Source organism: Mesocricetus auratus, unplaced genomic scaffold (genome assembly GCF_017639785.1).
Source record: "Mesocricetus auratus isolate SY011 unplaced genomic scaffold, BCM_Maur_2.0 Super-Scaffold_100020, whole genome shotgun sequence".
NCBI classification, from domain to species: domain Eukaryota; kingdom Metazoa; phylum Chordata; class Mammalia; order Rodentia; family Cricetidae; genus Mesocricetus; species Mesocricetus auratus.
This window is the reverse complement of record NW_024429201.1, coordinates 11,964,409-11,988,111: the sequence shown is the minus strand read 5'-3', so window position 1 is coordinate 11,988,111 and position 23,703 is coordinate 11,964,409. Positions and strand designations below refer to the sequence as shown.

General features: G+C 41.6%; 1 long non-coding RNA gene across 1 annotated transcript in view; it reads left to right on the top strand.

Annotated features, from left to right (window-relative positions):
- Positions 1-20,288, top strand: part of LOC121133158 — an 87,883-nt gene extending 67,595 nt beyond the window's left edge. Inside the window, exons 3-5 of the long non-coding RNA XR_005869926.1 lie at positions 1,658-3,501; positions 7,796-17,390; positions 19,164-20,288. This is a non-coding gene — a long non-coding RNA (uncharacterized LOC121133158). The remainder of the gene's footprint in view (positions 1-1,657; positions 3,502-7,795; positions 17,391-19,163) is intronic.
- Positions 20,289-23,703: the final 3,415 nt, after the last annotated feature.

Sequence of the window (23,703 nt, the reverse complement as noted above, 5' to 3'; positions counted from 1 at the left end):
CCCTTTCTAAGATCTGCCTGTTTCACAAAGAAATTTTATAACTCCATCCAGTATTCTCCAAGTTCTTGCTCTGCCTAACAGTGAAAGATACATTTGAAAGCAATTTAGTAATTGTCTTTCCCCCTTTGTCAGCTTAAATTTTGTACAAATGTGATGGAAATTGAATGTCATATCTCATAAAAACAGCCTCAAAATACACAGCCTTCCAACATGAAAAGAATAATTACAAATAATGACATCAATGTCAAAGAATGCTGTTGTGCTATTGGTGTTATTGAGTGTCATTTCCCAGCAATCATCCAAAATTTGTATTTAGTGTGTGTGTCTGTGTGTTGATGTATGTGTGGATGTGAACGTGCCTGTATGGATGCACATAGATGTGTTCCTGCATGTGTAGAGGCCAGGGGTTGATGTCAGGTGTCTTCCTTTATTGTTTTCTACTTATTCCTTGATACAGGGTCTCTAACTGAACCTGGGGCTCACAATGTGGCTTGACTCGCTCACCAGCCCTGGCTGCTCTTTCCCAATACTAAGAGTACAGGCACATGGCTACTCCTGTCTTCTGTGTAATTATTGGGGATTCAGACTCAGGTCTTTGTGCCCACAAGGCAAACATTTTATCCATTGAACCATCTTCCCAGTCATTCAGTTAAAACTACCTTCTGATAAATTATAGAGTCCATAAGTAGGAGGGGGATAAGAATACATGGGCAGAGTCTAGGGTACCATGTCCTGGCCACTCAGGGCACACCATGTTAGAACTATCTCCCTGAGATGAGAGCTGAGGCACAAAGGATGGAAAGAGAAGGGAGAAATGAAACTGTGTTGTGGCTGGGAGATTTCCACCTCACCCACTGCTCTCCCCCATCACTCCCCTACTCCTCCCAAGTCAACAAGGGGGGAAAGTTACAGTATTCCAATGCATTCCATGCTTTTGCAGCTCATGGTGATTGGAAATACCAGCGAAGGGAGTGCTACACATCACACAATGCACCAACAGCTACAAAATGCAGTCAGCTCCACAGCAAAACCAGGCAGCTCTTGACTACAACAGCAACACCACCCAAGAGACTTGAGACCAACTCCCACGCTGAAGCAATTTTGTGAGCCCAATATTGGGGATTAGAGCTGAACATGAGAGATCTTACTCCACAAATCACCACATACCCACTGCTTCTGCTCCCTGCTCTGCCATTCCCTGGAGAAAATCATTAAGACTCTTTCTGTCTCTCTTTAAAATGGGAGCTAAATTAGTAACTTACCACAAAGGAGTGTTTTCTTAATTACTTGCGTACAAATTACTTGACATTATTGAATGAAAGGTATCAAGGAGAATGCAAGCTATTACCATGATTATTTTTGTTCTAATATAAAGTGGTGGGCCAGAAGCCCTTTCTATCTGTGGATTACGCTTTAGCTCCTAGATGCTTCAGGGACCGGTTCCTAAGGCTTCAAACGCCATTAGTACAAGCAGCCTTTCAAGGCAGATCAAGAGGGGCTGGCAATCCAGGCTGAAGCTTGCTGGATGTAGATGTAGAGTTGAAAGAGCAGATTCAGGGGGAGACAATGGGGACTGGGTGGTGGGCTCATCTTGGCTGGCCACAGTGTGAAAAGCTTCATTTTCATGACCTCCAGTTTCCTCTCATCCTGTTTGCAGGTCTTCCAGCTCGGCCGTATAGCCTTGGGGAGAGATGGATTCCCACCACCACCACCACACGACTGCCTTGCCGTGTGCTCTGCAGCACAAAATGACAGGCACCAAAAGTAAACACAGAGAGTTCAAGGCCAGCCTGGTCTAAAAAGTTCCAGGCCAGCCATGGCTATATACTGATACTCTATCCCCTGTAAAATCCACCACTGCCACCACCAACACTGCCAATAACAAAAATAAACACGGATTGACATAATATAGCAGGGCTGGAGAGGAGAGGACAGCTCCCTCCAAGTTATAGCTAAGCATGTGTGGAAAGAGAGATGTCAGAAAGAACTTTCTAGTCTGGCTCCTTCCAAAACCCACCAGCGCGAGGTCAACACCACAGTAAATAGCAGTCATTTTAAGGAGCGATGGTCCTGCTCAGAAGGAGGGCTTAGGGGGCAACCTAGCCTAGGGAATGTGAGCTTCCCTTGTTGACCTTGGTTTGCTTCTGACTTTCTGAAGCATGCTGTGATGTTGTCTTCACGGGGAATGCAGAGTCAGGAGGAAGTGACACAGCCTGGTAATTATTTTAGACAATTGCGCGGCAGTGGAATAAGGCCTTGAATGCTTCCCATAGAATCCTTTTGATCAAAACATTTACTCTGCCAGAGCTAAGACTGCAGCATGCCTCTGAATAATTAGACAAGTTCCCATCCAGTGGTATGGTGAGGGGGAAGCCATGCCCACCAGGTTTCTCCTGCACACAGAGAGGTTTTATTCGCTGCTCTGAAATATCTTCCTTATGAATTCCAGTGTGTTATGCTTACTATTAATGTCTTAATGATAGTGACAGGAGACTGTTTAAACCTCATTTCATGGCCGACTTTCTATATAGAAACGCTCTCTCTCTCCTCCCATATGCGATTTTCTGTCTATTCATTAATTGCACTGCTGCTCTCCTAAGTTTATTTACTGCTTCTAAATATGTATCTTAATTTACATGTCAAGTCCCACGGGGTGGCTATAAAATGTAAAATCTTATATAATAGCAGAAGCAGCCGCAAATATTTTATATCCGAGGCTGCTTCTGAATCCTAATTCTGCAGATGGCGTGAGGTTCATTTTTATAGAAGCCATTGAAAACTAATAAATGCCATCCACATCACTCAGCATTGTCAATAATCTACCAGATTGTGTGCCCAGGGATGCTCGGGAAGCAGGATGAGAGGCCGGCCCTTCCCTCTGCAGCCTCCAGCTGCACAGCCACAGCTGACTGGTCCTATCAGCCTCCACAGTTTTGTACAGCTCAGCAGCAAGGCCGGGCTGTTTGCATTTCTCACCAGCCAGGGGAAAGGCCCTTGCAACAGGGTAATCACTGCACAGGGCACGCAGGGGAGAGAGGTGAGCTTGCCACTCCTAATGCTGATTATTGCATTTGCCTTCCTCAGAAGCAATCGGTGAGCAGAGCAGGAAAAGAAAGGAGGTAGCAGTGAGGTGAGCACCACCTGACCTGGTGCAGAAGCCATGCATTCCTGACTCGTTTCTTAGTCTACAGCCCTACCGACAGCCAGTCTCCCCCTATTCACACTCATATGCATGCATGCTTGTGTGCGCATGCATGAGGAGGCCAGGGGTCAACGTCAAGTGTCTTCTTCAGTTGCCTAGTTTTTTGATACAAGGTTTCCTCACTAGAATTGGAATTCATGGATTGAGTTAGCCAAACTGGCCAGCAGGCTGCTGGGATCTTCTTGTCTCAGTTTCCCCAGAGCGGGGACAGCAGATACTTGCCATCATGCCAGGCGTTCTACATGGATATTGGGATCCAAACTCAAGCCCTTATGCTTGTGTGGCAAGCACTTTACCAGGTAAGCCCTACGTCCAGCCAAAAGGCATTGTGATAATAATGTCCACACTTGAAGACTGTGTGATTTGATTACAAAAATAATCACAGGACATATTTGTTTTAAGCAATTCTTTGTTGGGCTGTATTCCTAGTCATCCTTGGGCTCATGGGGCCCATAGGTCATGGGTTGGACATTCCTGATTGACAATTTTTCCTTGTTTCTAAAGATACATTGATTTTTATTTTATGTATATGAATGTTTTCCTGCTTGTGTGAACGTGAACCATATACATGCCCAGTGCCCACAGAGTACATAAGAGGGCATCAGATCCCCTGGAAGTGGAGTTATGGATGCCTGTGAACAGCCGTGTGGGTGCTGGGAAATAAATCTAGGACCTCTGAAAGAACAATAAGTGCTCTTAACTGCTGAACTTATTGAACTCCAGTCCCCTTGCCACTGTTTTCCTTTTGATAAATTCTCTTGTTCAGCAAAACAAAGCTGATGTGTAAAAAAAAAAAAAGGATGGCAAAGGGGTCAGAATTAGATTTAATAAATTTGTGATTTATGTTTGCATTCTTCCTGCTGTCAAATGGGCCTCAGTTTCCTACTGTGTCACAGGTACCATCTAGGCAAGGCAAGTGAGTATACATATCTAGAAACTTACACTTGGCCATGTAAGTGACCCTGCCCCAGAGGAACTCACAGTGTAGAAGTGGTGTTCCTGCGATAGCAAGTCACCGTAAGTAGGAAGTGCTCCAAAGGGGGAGAGAGAGGGGAAAGGGAGAGAGGGGGGGGGAGAGAGGAGTCACAAGCTGGCCTTTCAGGGCCCTGAAGCAAACTAATGACCCCCAAAGCCAAAATCAATTCCTTGCTTTTGTCAGCCCCCCTTAGGATCTTCTCGCCTTCTTGCAGAATTATTTTTTTCTCTCTCACCACTGTTTTTTGAACTAGATTTTGTCTAAATGTAAATGCAAAAGGAGCAAGAGGGTCATCTGCTGTGAGATGCTGTGAGGAGGTTGGCCTGAGTGGTGAGCTATACGTCGAGTAGACTATGTGAGAGGCACAAGCTTAGAGAAGCCAGAGAAGAAAGCAGCTTGGTTGTAGAGGGGTAAAATTGCTCACTAACATTTCTCCTTCAGATTCATCGAGGTCCCCTGATTGGCAGTTATAGGGAGAGAAAACCTGGCCGCAGACACTCCTTGCTGGTACAGTCCACCTCACTTAAATCTCCATGTGTGTATTGTTTTTAAGGTAGCTGCGGTAAAGACACCTCCCATGTGTGTAATTCCCTGCTACTAGTAGAACAAATCCTAGCCTATATAAGGCCTGCATGTGGTTGGACAAATCCTGGCCATTTACCCTCTTCTTTTGTCATCTGTGGTTTAGTAGCCAAGAGTGTAATGGTTGTATATGGTGGCATGTGCCTGTGATCCCAGTACCTGAGAGACTGAGGCAGGGACATCATTACTTCAGGCCAACCAGGTCTGTATAGTGAAGCCCTGTCTCAAAAGCAAACAGATGCACATGGACCGTTGACAGTAGTCTTTGGAGGCAAGAATTCAGAAAGAAGACAACATCCAATTCCTGCCAAGGGTGTTGTGGGGCAAGTGTGTTCAATAATGAATGCATGGTCTCATCTTACAGGCCCTTGGTGGGTAGGATGGGAAACTGCCAAAAGAAGAAGGTCCCACGTTGGAGGCCTGTTCATAGCGTTGCACAACTGTGGTAGGAATATGAGAGGAACCACGTGTGCAGGACACAGCAAGCACCCAGAGATCCTTGGGGACTCTACAAAAGGATCATCAGACAGAGGCCAGCATTAGAAGGCAGCTGCCATGTGAGGCATAGGTTCCAGGCCAGTGAGGCAGAGCCTTAATTTTCATCTTATGTGGAAGAAGCAGGGGCTCATGGGGAGCTGTGGTGAGGCAGCAGGAGTCTATAACTGATGTGGGAGACATCATCCACAGTTGCACAGGCGTGAATTTCCTGCAGGGAGATGGATCAGTGTGCATGGAAGACAGCAGACTGACCGAAAGGAATCTAGTATTGAAATGATAAGAAGGAATGATTCATCCTGGAGAACATGCTAGAAAACAAAACTACTAGTGCCTACAGAGAGGAAGACAGGGCTGAGATAATACACTCAGTAAACATTACCTTATGCCAGCTGATGCTTGTTGTTTTGGGGTGTTTTCTCAAGGTAGCAACTCTAAATGTGTTTGATGCAATCATCCTAGGTATGTGAGGAGTTGAAGGAGCCCAGTCTGCCTTGCATATGTGGAACTTTGTCTGATGCTTGCCTTGGGGGCTATGACTTTCCTTTGCTAATAAAAAAGGCAATGCCTTGTGCAGGGGTAAGTTAAGACTCTTGGGGTTAAGCAAAGAAGTTTTAACCCATCCATGGCTCTCTCTGATTTGTCAAGGAATGTTCTAGAGAAACTCCCAAAGAGAAATAGTACCCTTGACTAATGGTAGGACTCCAGCTATTTACCGTTTGTATCACTGCACTGTTTCTATGTGCAGACACACTGACTGATACAGTCATAGTTAAGAGCTATGAAGTAAGATGATTCAAAATACATTGAAAAGAAGAAATTCATCAAGTAGGGAGAACGTATGCAAATGGAACTGGCAGAAACAAAAATTCCCATGACAAGTAAAGGCAGCGAAGGAAAGTGGTACACATTACTGTCCACACCATCCAACATCATCAGCTGAGCATCACTAGGCCTGTGCTGGGCTCTTCCATGACATGACATTTCCCTCAGGACCCACCTTCCTTTGTCCTTTGTTATTTGACTTTCTCCTTTAGCTTACTGCATTTGTCTTAAGTTGAAGGCACTGGAGTGGATCATTTTCTAACACGGAGAGCCATGGGGTTAGAACCAAATTCACATATTTGCAGGGAATGATGAGATTACATATATGAAGAAACACTCTAGAACACAAACTCTTTGTTTATTTCACTCTGGAATGAGATTCAGCAGTAGCATGCACTCTAGTCACTGTTCTCAGTGTCTTATTTTAATGTCTGTTCAATATATACAAAATATCAGTTGTATAATGTGTTCAAAACCTTATGAAATTTTTTATGCCATTTCATAAATTACAAAATATGAGACAACTGTGATTAATTCTCTTTTCCAACAACTTGTTGGGACCAGGGGAGCCATTGTTTCAGGACAGTCTGAGAAGCATTTTAGAAGGGCCCCACCTCAAGCCTAGGAGAAATTGCCTTGAAAATTGTATCGCCACAGCTTAGACTCACCAAGGTGCTGTTTCTACCTGGTATTTTATCCAGATGCATACTGCACACCTACATGTCTACTCAAATTTGTTCTTTTCTTCCCCCTTTAGAAAAAACTCTCCTTGAATTTTAGTAGGGCATGTGTTTGTTCATCAAAAGCCCATATTTTGTAGATTATAGAACTAAATGTTAACCAATAGAGGGTAAGTAGATAGTTCTCATCTTGTGGCTTTATCTTTATATCTGTGGTGCAGTTGTGGAAGCAGGAAATGGAATGGCTGTTTTAGCCCCAAAGAGCACATAGCTCAGATTTGATTAATGTACAAAAAGAAGATGAAGTTCCAGGATGAAGAATGATGGGTGGGAGTCAGGTTATGACAAAGGCTTTGGTTACTTTGCTCATGAGTAAGGATGATTTTGGGAACATCAGATAGTTTTTTGAATCTTTGAACCAATTGCACAATCTTTCAAGTCTTTTAGTGTCTTCCTCTATTGAGAAGGGTGTAGATAGAGAGCATTCTATTTCATGAGGTAGTTATTGGGACTCAGTTGTAGTAGGAGCTGTTTGAGCAACATATGCTATTTTAAAATTATTGCCAGTTATGGTTGCAACTACATGCAAAACAGCATGTTTCTTACCCAGCAAGAACATCTATCTAGAGGGTGATGTCTCATGAGAGAAGCTTCTTCTCAGTTTGGTGTTCTAGAGTCTTGCCTATTCAAAACCAATAGGATCATCAGGAGAAATCATTTGTTAACTAGGCCTTGAGCCTGCCTGGATTGCTAATAACCTTCCTATGATGCCGCCATTCTCTTTGCAAAGGATAATTCTTGCTGTCATCAGCTGCAGACGGATTTCCTGTTTGGATAAATTTGATGGAGGAAATTATCCTGCCAGGAGCTGGGCAGATGTATAACTGCTGTACTGTTATGTGACAAGCTGATTGTCATGGTGGATGTCTGTGGACCCTGTATGTGGGAAGCTGAAATTGGAGATCCCTAGTATTGTAAGGTGTCGGGTCAGTTGTCTGAGTCTGCTCACCAAATGTTCTCTCTGTTTCATTTCAGAGTGGTCCAGTTCATCCTTTACGTCCTCCTCGATGTGCTCACATCCCAATGCTCACAGAGGCTTCTCCGCATGCCTTCAAATACAAAACTGAACACCAACCCATTCGAAGTTCCTTTCCAGTACCACTAAAGTGTTGCAAAGCAGAATTTGAAACATTATTTGGGATTCGCTGTGAGTTTTCCGAAGCAGAATGCTTTGGGAAGGATGGTTACATGGCTCACAGCACGCCCTGGCAAAGTCTCTTAAAGTGGCTCATCATTTCTGACCCCTTATCACATTGCATCTGTTAGTTACCTTGTTCCTAAATGGTTAGACATCACAGACAGCGTTGGTATGAGCTGTTCTACTAAGTAACCCTGTATACAGATGTGAAAGTCTAAGGATAAGACTTGGAAAGGATCGTTTGACAGAGTACACATGGGAAAAATAAACTAAGAATATAGTTCTCACGTACAACTGCCATAGCATCATCACTATGCTAGGCACAGTCCCATAGAGTCTGATGACAATGTGCAGTATGTCATCTCACAATCTAACGTTCACTGGAAGCACAGTGTCCAAAATGCTTCATTACATTGGATAGAAGCTAGAAATGCTATTCTGCAAAACTCAGGGCACCTGGCAAACTGATGGCTTGCTCCTTTGATAATTTCATAATTTACAAGTTCAAAGAAGTCTACTAACCAGGCAGAACTGGGTCATGACCCAGAAATGACAGAACCTTTGATAGACAGGAACTCAGTGTACTCAGTATTAAAGTAGTCAGGACCATGTCATAAATCTAATCAAAATTTCTATGAATGTTGATAAATAAAATATGTAATAGTGGATTTATTGGGGATATTACCTCAAAAAACATTTTTTGAGAAACTGTATCTATTGATGACCCCATTGATGACTGGAGACCAACAAATCAGCCTAGACCAGCATATTTGTAACCTGAATCAGGGATGGTTCTGACCCAAGGCTAGCCAATGACTAGAATGGCTGATTGTGTTTAGTTGCTGTCCTCCAAGGCTGAAAGGCCCTGGACAGCAAGGGCCTGACACTAAGAGGAAGCCAGAAAAGCCGATTGTTAAAGCGAAGAGGAGTGGAGTAGTTGGCAGATGCCATTGGGACGTAAAAATGGGGTGAGAAATAGAGGAAAGCTAGACTGTGAAGCTCTGAACAACAGAATGGCTGCCTGTCCTCTGTTTTGACATAGTGTCCATAAATAGGTATTGATAGGGTAAGAAGAGGAAGGTGTCTTAAGACTGCTAAGTTTCAGGCCCCGTGAGGACTAAGCATGCTTAGCTTAAGGTGATGGTTGTCTGCAGATGCTATCCGAGGTCTACCACTAATGGATGTTTTTTTTTTCTTTTTTAATTTGAACTTGCTATATGGTGTATCTGTCTGTTGTTACCAAAGCAGCTGGAATCTTGCATAGATGTGACCAGACTTTCTAAGCAAGAACTCACAGCCCAGATTTTGATGTGAGGCCTCTTCCTTGCATCTCAGCTAAGCAAATGCTCATTGCCTACACTTCTGTTACTCCATCCTATGCCTAATGTCTTAGAAAGTCCCCCTTCCAACAGGGAAACATTTGTAACCTACCAAACAAGACATTCCGGGTATCCTATAGTCTAACCATGTCTCTTTTAAATGATTTTCCCACATGACTTCCTAATTGTGGTTCTACTCACAAGACAAGCATTCATGTAGTGTCTCTCTCCTAGACTTTGATCAGACATTGTTTATTAAACTGCCTTAAGACTTTATTTCAAATGGAACAATCCAGAAAAAAACCACAATTTCTCCAGTAGATGTCTTCAAAGTCTAAGTGAGGTGGCTTGTCTATATTAGTGACACCAAAGTTGGACACCTCAAAACCTCTGGTTCCTAAGCACAAATGGGTGTTCCACTGAAGATTCCCTATCTGCCCTCACTCCCAAATAGAGACAGGGGGGAAGATGGTGTAATTACACCACCTCTTGGTCTGCCAAATTCTTAGATTATGTTGTTAATGAAAAGATTGGGTGTATTTCTTTTTTGTTTGTTTCTGTATTTAAAGCTTTGTACTCTTTAATGACCATTTGATTTAGCCCTTCCTTATGACTTTACAAGATTCTAATATGGTCTATCTTGAGACTCTAATGGAACACTTAAATAAATGTGCAAGCTATTAAAATAGTGCTAGAGAATAACTCCAAAGAAGGAGGTATAAATATTCATATTCACAATATCTTATAGATCAAGACTGAATAGTAAAGGACAATGGGTGTGGACATAGCCTCAGCTAGAGTATCTGTCATGGTTAGAACCAGGTGGGTCTCATTCATTTGGGAAGTAGAGAGTCCTGTAATCAGAGCAGATTCTTTCTTCTTTTTAACAGAACTGGTGCAGTAGCTTGCCTAGATCCACTGCAACAGAAGCTGAGGTGAACCATGTTATGGGTCTTGGTTAAGCTACGCTGGGAAAAAAAATCAGCGGCAAGAGTTAACTTTTTAGCAGTCTATAGTTGCTGTTCATATTCATGTTTAGGACCACTTCAGAGCCAACCTAGTGGTCATTTACTCTCACTTCAGTTTTAATTGGTCTAGCTCATAAACATTTCATAGTCTGTAGTTGAAAAGGAACCCTTATCTTTGCTTCAACAGTCAGCACACCATCCATATTCCTTTTTAAAGCCTCACGTACAATACAGTTTATTGAGACCAATGTTAGGTGACACGCCTTGGTCTTGCAGATGTGCACATAGCAGAGAATCAAGGCTGCCTCTCTATCTCTTTCTCCTCCACCCTCTACGTCCTTTCTTCTTTGCCTATGCTCCACCAGCTTTTATGGCCAGGACTCCTTACCTTCACTGCAGAGAAAATTTCACTCCATTAAAAAGGGAATTTTAAGGGAGAAATTGGGCAAGTAAGGTCTTACAGACAAACACGGTTTGCCCTGTGGTTATAAAATGGATTGCCATGCTCTGCTTGGTCTATTTACCCATGAAGGGAAGATGGGTAAAGGGAAAGAGCTAAATACAAGCACCTGGGTATGGTAATGATTTTTCTTTTGTTTTGCTTTGTTTTGTTTTGTCATTGATTATGTGGAAGACAGGTACCTGGCTATTTGCCGGCTGGAAAATCCTACAGGCAGCTTACACTCTTTTGGGATGCCATAGACATGACATCCAGGCCTTGGCACCAGTTCCTCTCCAACCCAGCTTATATTCAATGCATTGCATCTTCTGGAATCTCAAAGGCTCTGAGTTGGGAAGGAGCCAATGTCATGGCCAGGGAACACAGCTTGGCTCCAAACCCTGGAAGACAATGGAGTCCCATTGTGACTGACACAGTGAGCCACTGGATGGCACTGTGGGTCCATAAAGATGAGGATGGGAGGACATTTGTCTTTCTTTTTAAAAGGCCATTTAAGTTTGACAGGCAATTTGGCACATTTCGAGTTTGAGAGTGCCAAATGATTTGGCAAATATTTCATTTACCTCTGAAAATAGTCACACCTGCTGTTGTGGCCTGCATGAAGGTGGAGGTTGGTAGCTTCTCCCTCCACTCCCTTGTTGACGCCAATTTCAGAGATGAAAAAAAAGATTTGACTAAGGATAAGGAGACAACCTACCATGGTTTCCACTGCGGTACCATGCTCTGGAAAATGGCCAAAGGTTTGTGTTTCTTCTGAGCCCAACCTCTCCATTCTCAGGGAACATCTTTATGTCTTCCCATGCTGCCTCAACCCCCAAATAGGTAACTCAGCTAACTATTGGCCGGATGGAATGAGATTTGTATGAAGAGTTGTGTCCTCTAGTGGTCCTCCAACCAAGAGCATTGGGAAAAACTATCCCCAACTTTTCCTGTTCTTAAAAAATTTCTGCTTATTACTTGGTGTGTTTAATAACCAGAAGACCCAGGCAATATGAGAATGCCTCCTAAGCTGCCTCTTAACCATCCTGAAGGCATTAATTTGCTGAACATGATGGTGACAGTCATATGTGGACAGTCCATACCTGTGGGAGAATGTGGGTGACAGGCTGAAACTTGAGGCCTAGGCCAAGTTCCTAGTGTGACACATTCAAGCCCATCTCCCATAATACATGCTGTTCAGTAGAGCATATTGGGGTACAAATGAATAAAAACACTGTTATTATCAGTATAACTTTAAATGTGATTTAATCTTTAAGATGGTAACACATTTTCAAATCAAATTACTGTAGCCAACACACCTATGGTATGATGTAGGACCACTTGCCAAATGCTAATAACAGGTTGGGAATGGATAAGTTAGAGAAGAGAGATTAGTGAGTCCTGCCAGGACTGTGCACCAACTAGTAAAAGAAACAGTAATTGTGTCAAATCTATCAATCTTTTGAGAAATGCCAAGGAAGCATGCTATAGTGGAATGCCTCTGGCTTCAAGTTTTGAGGAATGGCTTGTAGTCCCAAGCCCACCTAGCAGCTGTGCCACAGTGCAGACATTATTAACTCTCTAATCTGTTTTCTTACCTGAGCATGGAAAAAGTAATTCAGATGAACTCTTGTAGCTTGACACCATTGGGATTTCCTTTAGGTTAGGCAGTTTTGAACATTTTCAAATATCTTGGTATATATTAGGATTATATATAGCCATAATAAAATGGGAGGGTATATTTATTTAAGTAAAGTCTAAATTAAATAATTACCATTTCGCGTAATAAATTTCAGTACCATTAAAAAGAAACTTTTGGAACAGTGAGATGCTTTATGAAAAATGCATATTTATGCTTTTAACATTTAGATTATGAGCACAAAGAAGCTCTTTCTTAAGTTTTTATCTTTTGACACGTATTAGTTTTTTCTTTATTCATGCCTCTGTATCATATCACTAAAGTCTTACTTCATGAGAGGCCAGATGACGAACATTATGGATATTGATGGTGAACTTGATAAGAGGTTTCTGTGGCCTGACAGAGTGGACACCTAGCTGGAGCAGGCCGAAAAAGAATGGGAAGTGAGGGATTGTGTGGTGGTCGATTGCGTGAATGCTGTGTGTACTGTGCAAGTGTGAGGATGGGAGTCTGGATCACCAAGAGCTACACAGAAGCTGCATAGGTGGGGCTGGCAGGATGACCCAGAGAGGAAAGTCGCTTGCCGCTGAGGCTGAAAGACCTCTATTTGATACCCAGAATCCACATGGTTAATGGAAAGGACTGGGCTCCTTCAAGTCAGCCTGTGACTGCCCCACCTACACAGTGACATGCCCCACTCAATAAAGAAATGAATGCAATTTATAAAAAAACAGAAAAACTGGGCTTACCTGGAGATCTGCTTATATTCCCAGTGCTTGAGAGAAGACATGGAATGCACCAGGGTGTGCTGGCTAGACTAGACTAGCCAGATCCCAAGTTCCTGGTTCAGTGAGAGTTCCCGCCTCAGTGAATAAAGACCAAGAGATCAGCCAATGTCAACTCTTGGTCTCTTGGATGCCTACTCTCACACATGTGAGTATTAGAGTATGTATAACACACACACACACACACACACACACACACACACACACACACACACTTGGTCCTCTGTACATGTTTTGCATCTGTGAATTCCAGTAAGTGCAGGTTGAAAATATTCAGAAAAAAATATATATGAACCATGTATAGAACATTTTATCATTGCCCTCACTTCCTAAATCAAACCATATAACAACTGTTTATATTATCAGTAATCTAGAGATAATTTTAGACATATAGAATGATGTTTGTAGACTATATGCTGTTATGTCTTAAAGTTTGTGTACATTCAGAACCCATGTCTCATTATTATTGAAGGAAAAGAGTATTTACGATTCTTACAAGGATTTTTTTAAAAGAAAAAAAGCCCTAACCAACCAACTGAACAACAACCACAAAAAGGTCCCAACCAACCAAACAACCAACCAACCAAACAACTAACCAAACAAACAAACAAAAAATAGGGAAAGAAAAAGAAAGAGGTAGTAGCCAGTACATGAATTCTAGAGAAGCACTCTCTTCTGAGAAGGTGGACACACTAAGGTGCACTACATCTGAAGGAAAATAAATAGATAATACTTAACCATATATTTGGAATTCTCACTAAAAGATTGAGATCTGGTTGTAGATCTTGTGCTTATTTTAACAAAGAGCTAGACCATCTTGTGTGCCCCCTGTCTTTAAGCAGAACAGTCAGGGTGGAGGAGGATCCAGGAGAACTCCTTGCTCCTGCCAAGTTAGCAGGCTTGAATTTAAGAGACCATATCATCCAGAACTGGCCAATCAAGGCATCCAAACCTCTCATTAAACTGACTGTGGAAACTGAGGTTAAGAAGAATTAGGGCTAAAGCTTTACTCTCAGAATAGTATTGGGTAAGCATTTAAAAAATGGCTTTGGGACTAGAAATAGCTCTGTTTGGGTGCAATTCTACCATCATTTATCAGTTGAGTAACCTTTAAGCAAGTTATCCTTGGTTCTCACATCAATTGAATGAGGGGACTCTATACTATTTCAACAAGTAGGCACTGGAATGAGATATTTGTCTTCTATGATTGTTGTGAAAACAAACACAAAGAAGACAAATGCTTACTCCAGTGCTGAACATGAGGTCAGGGCAAACTCTGATGCTTGTTAGCCATTATATGAGCATTTGCATGCATGGAAATGAAACGTTATAAACTTGCATGTACAGAAATTCTAAAAATGTTATGGATACTTCTACAAATGGAATATAATAAACACCAGAGAAGGCACACAAGCCACAATGTTTAGTCTAAGCCTTGCTAAGTGCATGGCCAGCTGCAGTCACCACACTCAGAGGCTCTTACTCATGGTTGACTCAAGTCTAGGTCCTTTTCCAAACCCTGTTTGGCCTGCCCGTGCACAACGGTTATCTTCTATATACAAACTTCAGAGACACCTCCCTAACCATCTGGGAACTGAATACCTCATTTCTCTCTTGCTCTTTCCCCTGGAGTTCCTTTGGAAGCAAACCAGGAGTCTAAATTTGCTGGTTGTGGCTAAGGGCTGCCAGGAACGAAAAGCAATCCTCTTTCAAAGGCTCCAGAATTGGCTGCTGCGAATGAAATGAGAGCAATGAAGCTGTGGGTGCAAAGCAGAAAGGATAAGGGGCACCAGAGAAAAGCAATGCCTTCCAACTCTTTCCCATACCAGGAAGGATGCTGCTAGTCTGCTTCCCTTCAGCAGGCCGGCCAGGCACCATTCCTGATTTGGCCAGAGCCTTTGGGTGGGTGTCCACCTATGTTGTCATCCTCCCCCCAGTTCTTTATGTTTTCCTAGATCCTGTAGCTTAGGATGTTTGCTCTCTCTATTGGGAACCGCCCCCTTTTTATATATAAATTCCCAGCCACCACTTTGCTTAACTATATTTCCAATGTTAGTTTTCTTCTCACTGAAGATGAGCAACATAGGGCCAAATTAAAACTCATAGAACAGCACAAGTTAATTGGAGTCTGAGAAGATCAGGATACTTGAAGCTCAGCTTGATAAAAACCCCACAGGGTTTGGAAATGAGTCTTATGGGAACCAAAAAATAAAATAAATAAAAAAGAATCTGCTTTCTCTTGCCCCAGGGATCCACTTACCAACTTTCTATAGTAATCTCTAAACTTCTCAACTACAATCAAATGCTTAGTTTAAATAAACAATATGTTTATGCTTCTACTTTACATAGACTGGTGAAAAAGTGTCTGAAGTGAAAATTAAAGTTTTATAATCTTCTTAGTTACTAACATAAACTAATATAATAGAAAATATTTTAGTAAGGCAATTGACTTCTTTTTTGATGGAGTTGACGTACTCATAATTTTCTCTTTCTCAATTAAATATACAAAAAATCTAGCTATGCCATGTAGTCTAATGTACCCTTCCTGCAGGTTTTCTTTTCATTTTCAAATTATACTTCTAGAATGATGATACAGCTTATTTGGCAAAGCACTTTTTGTACAACCATGAAAACCCAAGTTGGGATCCCAAGCACTCATAAAAAAAAGTTCAGCAGTGCACATCTGTAACTTGTGCAGTAGAAATGAGTCCATGGAGCTCAAGGGTCAGTCAGTGTAGCCAAACAACAAGTCAATGAGATACCTTGCCTCAAATATTAAGGTGAATAATGATTGAAGAAGACACATACAACTTCTATGTGTGAGCACATGTGCATCCGCACCCTCACGTGCATGTGCATATACATAAATATACAACACACATATACACACATGTACACATACCTTACAGTTTTTAAAAATGTGGTTAACACTGAGGACGTCCTCTAAGCATCAGGTGGTAATAAATTTGATAAGGAACTTATCGGGAGTGATCATGACACAAATAAGAACTACCATTCTGGGCTTCTGCATAATGGGAAATAGAAGAGTTAACCTTTAGTCTATCAGCTGAATTTTGGCTCAGAATTTAATGACACAAAGTCATTACCCCCTGAAGGTCCAGGGTCTTTGGGGAAATGAGTATAGTGGTTTCAGCTCCATCCCCAAAGAGCCTGGAGTCTCCATCAGAATGGCTGCCATTACAATTACAGCTAATTGACACTAGTGCTGTTGGAAACAAGACTGAATGAGAAGGCAGACTGAAATCACTTGTGTGTACCATTCAAGGTAGCCCGGAGCAGCTAAAGGCTGCCCTTCGCCACAGCTCATGAAAACTTTAGCTTTGAAATTTAGGGAAAACAAATGGAAGGCATGAAAATGTCTACTCATAAATTCAGTCTCAAAGCCTTTCTTTCCATACAGAATAGGGTTTCAATAGCAGTTCCTATTCAGGCTATATTTTATCAAAGTCCCATCTGTGTTGAGATCATGAACAAAGACAAGGTAAATCAGTCTACTTCCAGTGAGAATCAAGTATCTCTGTGGACAGCTACTACTGAATCTGAACTATTTCAGGTGAAAGAATCCTAACTATTGCTTGTTCTGGGCTGGTCAACGCTGGTTCTTCAGAAGAACATCTGTTAGAGAGCTTTTAAAATTGACTCTAGTTGGACATTTAGAGGTGTGGGTTGTTCACTTCCTCATTTACTGGAGGTTGTATTTAAGCTATAAACAGCAACAACGATATATTTTTAGGTTAAAAGAGGCAACTCGATATAAACAGTGGAGTGAAATAACTCTGGGCTCTTTACATATTTATAAAGAAGTTTCCTACTGTGTAACTCTTTCTTGTGAAATGCCATAAGGGATGTGGACAACTTGTCTTCCGATTGACATTTCTAAATTGGTGACATGCAATTACTTTCTCCATATTCACACTGCTAAGTAAGTTGAAGATTTTAGAACATATACTTGAGGCTCATTGAAATCTTCCCTAAGTCTAAAATGGACATTCAATGTCTTGAGAATTGATTTTAAAATGTTAACTTCCCTACTATCCTGAACAAAATGGGCCTCTCTGGAAAATTCCTGAAGACAGATTGCTGCTGTGTTAACTAATTCCTTATCTTGGAACTGTTTCCTGTGATTCCCTTGTTCTTACAGCATTACAGGTGAACCCCATCCGATGGAAAATTCTGCTTATGTTCACAATCCAAGAAGCAGAGATTTTGAGTTGGAAGGTAGCCAGAACTGAGTGGGCTTCTGTGATGGTTTGCATGTTTGGTAATCACATAAATTGTTTCATTATTTGTATGATAAATTAAAAAAAAGTCTGAAATAGGACTTGAGGAAGTTTAGAAACTGAGTCACTCTGGTATTTGTTTTGAAGCTGGCCAGTTGTAAAATGTACATTATGACTTGAAGAGTTTCCCACAAATGTTATGAGCTAATGTATATACACTCCACCTGACCACAGAGTGGAAGTGGCTGGAATTTAACATACAGGTGGTATCAATAAAGAAGTCATGCTGATCCCCACTGCACTAGTCAGGGTCCTTCAGAGGAAAAAGCCAATAGGACAGAGGCAGATATGCAAGAGGGTTTGTTATGGGAACTGGCCTAGGTGATTTTGGAGGCTGATATATGCCAGTAGCTAGCTGGGGACACCTGAGAGCTGTGGTGTACTCAGTCTGATTCTGAAGGCCCGAGGGCCTCAGGTGTAAGTCCTGGAATCATAAGATTCAAAACCTACGAACATTGAGACAGAGAGGGAGAGTATGACTTTCTTTTGTCTTATTTGGTCCCTTGGTAGTTAGGCTGATGGCCACTACACTGGTGAGAGCACCCCTATACTCAGGGTTCTTATCCAAATGCTGATGGCATCTGGAAACACCCGCATGGAAAAACATAGAATTATGTTTTTCCCACCATCAAGGTATCCCATTTCCATATCCCAATCAGGTTGACACATAAAATTAACTGTCACAGCAAGTTACTCAGACGCACAAGAGGGAGTGAGTCAGGGGTTCAGCACTCAAGGCTCAGAGGACTGATTGAATCTGAATTATAGAGCAGTGAGGCCCAGAGAAGCCATAGAAGCCAGCAAGTTCATCCATGAAGGTTGAATGGAAGGTAAGACAGTTGGCAGTAGAGCTCTAAGGTAGAGTCATGGTTCAGGAAGGAAGGACAATTGAATAAAGGAAGCCAAGGACCAGCTCTAAGAAAGCAAAGGCTGTAAAGAAATGTCATGTCCCTAAGCAAAGGCACAGAGTGTTAGGCAGGAAGAGTGGCTTCTGTGTCAATACTGGAGAAGTAAGATATAGATGGAAGTATGTTCATTAGATATGTCAATACTCGGACCATTAGTAACTCTGGGTTTCTGAAAAGCAGTTTCTGTGTCAGACCCTGGCAGGAGCCACACTGCAAAGTTAGAAAACAACGGGAGAGGGGAAGCTTGGCTGTGAAGTGAAATAAAATAATAATAAAAAGGAGAAGGCAATCAGGGAAATGTCTGGGGCTTTTAAAATCCTCCAAGTTTTGTATAGATTTTAAAAACTTAAGATTGTGTTACAGGATTGGCCCACAGAATCAACTAAGCAGGACTCATAGGGGTTCACAGAAACTGAAGCAACAAACAGGGATCCTATGTAGGTCTGAGCTAAGTCCTTATAGTTGTATAGCTTGCTGTTCTTGTAGGACTCCAAACAATGGAGGTGGGAGTGTCTCTGACTCTTTTGTCTTCACTTGGGATCCTTTTCCTCCTAATGGGTTGCCACGTCCAGCTGTAATTTGAAGGTTTGAGCCTAGATTTATTGTATCTTGTTAGGCCATGTTCGGTGGATGGATATCTTTGGGGAGGACTCCTCCTTCTCCTCCTCCTCCTCCTTTTCTTATTTTTCTTCTTTGAAGAGAAGTAGAGGAGGAATTGATCTGGGGAAGAGGGGAGGTGTGGGGGTATCTGGGAGGAATGGAGGGAGGGGACCCTGTGGTCAGGATATAGTATATGAGGGAAGAATGTGAGTTAAAAATTGATTAATAAAAATATTGTGTTTACAGAAAACCCTGTGGAAGGAGAAATTGAATGCACAGGGAGTCTGGAACCGAAGGAATGGGGCCCCAGGAGTGGTGAAACTGTGGCAAGATGGATTGTGAATCCCCAAAGGCAAGAAGGAACGCCTACCCCAGTGTCTAAATGGGTGGCAGGAAGAGAGATTTAGAGTTAAACACATCATGGGGAAGGTGCTAGAGAAAGACTTTTATTTCCAAAAACAAGTTATAGTTTTCATCAGAGAATAAAGAAGAAACTGCAAATGAAGCAGATTTTTAAAGAGCTCAAAACCTGAAACTGGAAAAAAACCCTAAATAAATAAACCAACAGTCTGGTGAGATGGCTCTGTGGGTACAGCTACTTGGTAACAAGCTTGATGATCTGAATTCTGTCCTGGGACTCTATCCTAGTTAAAGGTACTATTGCTATGATGAAACACCATGGCCAAAAAGAAGTTGGGGAGGAAAGGGTTTATTTAGTTTACACTTCCAGATCAGAGTCCATCTTGGGAACTCAAACAGGGCAGGAACTGGAAGTAGGAGCTGATATAGAGGCCATGGAGGGGTGCTGCTTACTGGTTTGCTCCTCAAGGTTTGCTCAGCCTGCTTTCTTATAGAACCCAGGACCACCAGCCCTCATTTAGCATCATCCATAATGTGCCAGAGCCTCTTCCATCAATCACTGTTTAAGAAAACGTCCTATAGGTGTGATGGCTAAGTTTTAAGTCTAAATTACTGTGCTTAAGGGATCCATAAAAATGTCTCTAACCTGTAAGCTCTACATGCCCAAGGACAGACAAGTTCCTGGGATACTGGGGCTATTGTTCTTAAAAGATAACAAACCCATGTGTTTTTTTTTTTTTTTTTGCTTCTGTAAACAAGCTTGGAGTGCATAGGATATGTGCTTGATTATACCTAGGCAGGAAGTACGTCAGGATGTATGCTTGCCTCTGATTGCACGAAAGTGGGAAGTACTTAGCCTTGTGAGGTTTGCTTTTGACTAATGTAATTAGCGTCTGACTAATGTAAGCTGGTACCACATTCTGAGTATGAGTATGAGTTTTAGGTATGAACCTGACCAGCCCCCATGGCTCTGGTCAGAATTTAATAAAGTATCTTATTTGTTAAATTTTATTCATGGTCAGACTGGTGACTTTCTAAACAACCCCAGATCCACAATGCAGGTTTGCCTACAGCCCATCTTATGGAGGCATTTTCTCAATTGAGGTTCCTTTCTCACTGATGACTCTAGCTTCTGTCAAGTCAACATAGAACTATCCAGTACAGTACAGACTCCTACAGAGGAAGGAGTACATAGACTCATCCAAGTTGTCCACTGACTCACGTGAGGGGGGGAGAGTGGGGTGGGGGAACACAAATAAGAAAATAAATCTTAGGTTTGCAACGGGCAGTAGGGGAGAGGGCACTGACTTGATAGATGGGTGGGAAGGCTTTCCTGGAGCAACGTGTCTGTGGCTCAGTGAGCTAATTTAATTAGAGACACAATTGCCTTTACCTATTTTCCATATATAAAATGTACCCCTAACTCATGTCACAAATGTGAACTGTGGAACAAAGGAAGGAAGCAGATGAGGAAACACGGAAGGGTCTAGGACATTTGTGATGGGGAAGAAGCTTCCGGCAGAGGATGGTAAGTAGCTGAACATCATTTCCAGTATGCATATCTTCTAGCAAATCAGAAACTGCTCCTGTATTCCTAACAAGGAGTCATGCCTGTGGTGCGACTTTCTGTCCAATTAATAACTGGTCCCATAATTTAACAGAGGGAAATTGTCACATTTTTGTAAATCTGCCATTATTTTGAGGGCTGTTTTCCATTTTTTCCTAATCTCATGTGTTTTTTTTTAATCACTTTTATCAGTTTTATTTTTGGCAACAAAATGACTTTGGTTACTGCAGTATTGAAAGTCACAAAGGTCCTGAATTTGAATTTATATTAGGATTATTGTGTATTCCTAGTGGTTAGTTTTATTTTTAAAAAATGGAATTGTGATGGAGGAATTTCAAGTTGTTTCACTGTGGGGGAAGAGCAATTCTGCTGAGAAATTCTCTTTCTTAGGCCATTGTCACAAGCTAACACTATTCATGCATGTCTGCTGCATGTTCCCCTTGTCAAAGTCTTCAAAACAAAGGCAAGTGAAACTATTTCACTCCTTTCTCTCCTTTTACAATCTTTGTGCTGGAGACACATTCATACCAATGCTGGATGGAGTTTTCTAACTGTTTGAGTTCTCATTCTCAAAGAGAAAGCGGGGAAAAGTGGCATTGAACTAATCCATTCTTGAAAACATCTTAACATTATAAGCAGAACAAAGTGGTACAAAATGTATTCAGCCTCACGGATTTCTCTAGATTGTAACCAGAATAGAAGATGGCAGAATGTATTAATTCTTAAGATAAAATTATAATGAGAACAGAGAATGGTGCGAGATGAATTAATGTGGTGGCAGACTTCTTTCTGTCTGCAGAGCATGGAGCTCTCTAAATACCACGGCACAGCACTTTGTAGTCAGGGCTCTCTTGTAATCTATATTTTAAAGATGCTCTAAAGATAAAGCTAGGCCATATTTTCATCTCTAGGAGCACTGCCATAGCTCTCTGGACACAGAATAGCCCTGGGGAAGTGATGAATGGACTACCTGGCAGGCACAGAGGAGATTCAACTTAGATATCAGGAAGATTTTTATTACTGAGAACATACACTGACATGTTACCTCCTCTAGCAGATCCCCTTTAAGTCTGCTACTTCACGGGAAATGTAGTTAGAGCAGTTGTGGTTTGTAAAGAAGAATTTGCACTTTGGGGAAAAGAAATTCTTTGTATCTGCGGTGTGCAAAGAAGTACTGGCTGTTTTCTGCCATCGCTACTTAAGCATTTAGATTTTCTAAAAGTCCAAACACTCCCCACCCCCACTTTTTTCTGGAATGATCCTTAAAGGGGTAATGACCAAATTATATATTCAAAATGAGATTATTTTTCATCCATATTATAAATATAGTTATGAAGATACAGGCTGTGGGTTTGGGGAGAGTTGGTCTGTGCAGTTGAATATCTGCAGTGTCATTCAGATGCATACAGTTTTAGAAGCTTTGTGCTGTTCAATGAAGGCAGATGTGCCAAATAATAACCAAGGAGACGCATGACTGCCGACACTTGAAAAGGACTGTGACTCCAGAAGCCATGGTGGAAAGCCTCAAGTGACTATTTTAGAACTTTGAAATGTTTAGTAATGCTTGTCCTACATAGCTTTGCATCTTCCACAACCTGATCTGATTGTAAAGTTTTAATCAGGAAATTTTGTCTGGCCTTTTAATCAGAATGGCTTTGCAGGTTTGATTGACAGCAAAATTACTCTTTGTTTTGAATGTTTCTGATCCAAGAAATTTGGGCCCTAGGTTTTTTGTTGTTGTTGTTGTTGTTTTTGTTTTTCTCTCTGCATTAATACTACTGCTCAGGGCACAGCTAGGTTACCGGAACTATGAATTAGAGTTTTTAATGACATCAGCATGTGGCATTAGCAACTCTGCCTGTGATTTCAGATGCAATCTGCAATCTGCAACTCTATGGTAATAAGCAAGAGTGAATTGTGCATTGCAAGGATGTGTTAATTCCAAAGGATACTGTAGCCCAGGCTTAAACACTTTGTATTCTCTCTCTACTTTAGTGGTTGACTGTGACTGTTCTATGACATAACCTTTATAAGCAATGATTCTCACTGAACTTCCCACAAGGTCAAGTGTTTTCATCTTACACGTACCTTGGAAATGAAGCTGTTTGTGCCTCCTCACTCGGCAGACTCAACGAATAGTAATGTAGTCCCTTTAAAATGTCATTAAAAGGACTGTCCTCTGTGAATGACAACCTACCATGCCCTATGGGCTATGATGAGAAGCCAAAACCTATAAGTAAACAGCACTTGTGAGATTGTTCCTAGGAAATCTACACAAACCAAACTGCCTTTCAGGAGAAATTAAACCTGAAATATCTCCTCCCCGCTGTTTGCAGGCCAGAACATGCAAAATTTGCATTTTCCTTTTAAAACATAATAAGGAGAATTAAAGGCCTATGATTAAGCACTTAACATAAAATTAAAGGGCCATGGTTATTCATTAGGAAAACACCATGTAACTAGAATTCAATTGGATTTCAGACAGATTTCTTTCTTTCTATACACAATTGCATGTCATAGATTTGACATTTCTGTCTATCCCTTTTGTCTTTCAGGCACAGTTTATAATATTTTATTCATATCTGCAGCACTGTAGAAACAGGAGAACAAATTCTGGTAAGTTATCATGGGCTGGCTTCCCGTTTCCCCTAGCAAACCCCATTCCTCAATTCTGTATGTTTCTTTAGGTTGAAGAGAGAATAGCATGCGATAACAACCGTGAATTTGCCTGATAGATGAAACTTTCAACTTAGAAAAGAAGGTACCTTCAGAAACCAGTCTTTACATATGTAGTAATGCTCTGTGACATGAGAGCTCTGATTATTTAACAGTCAAAGTTGAATAGTTGGAAAAAATATC